The sequence below is a fragment of the Camarhynchus parvulus genome, chromosome 5 (assembly GCF_901933205.1).
Source record: "Camarhynchus parvulus chromosome 5, STF_HiC, whole genome shotgun sequence".
Classification (NCBI taxonomy): Eukaryota; Metazoa; Chordata; class Aves; order Passeriformes; family Thraupidae; genus Camarhynchus; species Camarhynchus parvulus.
In genome coordinates this window covers 25,552,214-25,553,931 of record NC_044575.1, presented here as the reverse complement: position 1 = coordinate 25,553,931, position 1,718 = coordinate 25,552,214, and positions in this window count along the sequence as shown.

Below are 1,718 nucleotides of genomic sequence, written 5' to 3'. Positions count from 1 at the left end.
CCAGAACCACTCCTGCAGTGCTCCACAAGTGCTTGACTACATGTTAAGCAGATATTGACTGGATGTTTCAGCAGAACTCTTCTCCCCTTGTGTGTAACATCTCCCACCAAGAAGTTGGCACTCCTCTATGAGAAGATGGCGAGCACTGCCTGCCTTACTTGAAAGAGGATTTATGGGGAGTCTACGGTGCTGGGATAGCTCTGTTCCCAGTGTCTGTTTAGAATTGCTTCCTATGTAAGTGATTTGATGCTGGGCTTTCCTGTCCCAACTGGTCCCTGTGGCCAAGAGGTACTCTGAGATCACTGTGTTTCTGTCAAAGTTGCAGGTTTCTGTTCTATATAATTGCATTTTGTTTCTCCTTTTTAAATGAGGATGAGCTTTTGGACAATGTTCTGGTTTTTGCTTGGCTGCAACAGCTGAAGTTGCAATAACTTCCTCATGGAAACCTGTTGTGGACTGTATGACAAAAGCTCTAATTTGGGTTCATAACCTTTAGAACTGATGATTAGGAGGCAAGCAGCAGCTGGATATCTAGGAAGCAGATGTGGCTGCTGCTGGAATGGTATAGAGCATCAGCTTTTCTGGTTCTCATAGCTATGTCAGCAGAAGTGAACATGTGCTTGTACTTCATTCATTCCACTGTAAGGTCTGGTAGCTTAGCTGTAGCTCCTCTTTATCAGCAATTCAAGCTGAACATGGCACTTTACAGTAGCTGGGGCACAAGGACACAGCATCTTCTGCTAGCTGTGTTGTGGGAAGGGCAGATGGGCAGAGAAAAATGTTGCTATAGCATCTCACTGCTTCTGCAAGAGTTGCTGGAGCTCTTCTGCCATCCTCTTCAGGCCACAGATAGAATCTTTAATTAGAAAACACTTCTAATTTGCTATGCCTAATTGATATAGATGAAAAAGATATTACCTCCATGTCCTTTTGGGGAGAGGAAATTTTTTTGTGAAATAAAGCTACACAAAGCTTGCTATTTATTTTTTTTTTGTTTTGTTTTCATTTTTAAAGAAATTCTTTTGGTTTGGGTTGTTTGGGTTTTTTGAAACAAATAGGTAAAAATGTTCTCTACTAGAAGCACAAAAGTTTGTATGTACTATTTAATAAAGGCTAGGCAAAGAGTAGAAAGGCTCACATTGTGTCCTTCCAGTTTCTTACTCCCTCTTCTCTCGCATGAAGTGTTACCACCTTCACAAAGCTGCCTGATTTTAGCTCTTTAGTCCATGGTATATATAATGCAGTTGTTCTCAACTTTTTAAGTTCTCAGTTCTTTTTAAGATTGAAAATGAAGTCTGTCATTTGAAAAGCTAATGGAGATAGGGCAAATAATGAATTTCTGAAAAAAAATGTAAAAGAACCAACCAGTTTCCCTCATTGTATTAATAGTTCAGTTATTAATTTTAATTCCAAAATAAACATAGTAGCAGTGTGGTGCTTTCAGCCTTTGACTCCAGGGGTGTTAGGCAGTCCTTGCAGCCTTCTACTCTTCCATTCTTTTACTCACTTCCAGCAGTATTTAAAGTTGTCCTGAATTCCACAGGGAGCTTGTTTACCCCTTAGTTAGCAAGTTTTTGGTTTTTCACTTTAGCAGAGTTTCTGTGTTGTTGGAAAGTAGCATCTGCTTCCTAGCCTAGGAGCAGTTGTGTGCTGGGATGTGACTGCAGTCTTTGGGAGCAGCTGTGTGAGAGCCCAGCTCCCACAGCTTGTGTGGGCTG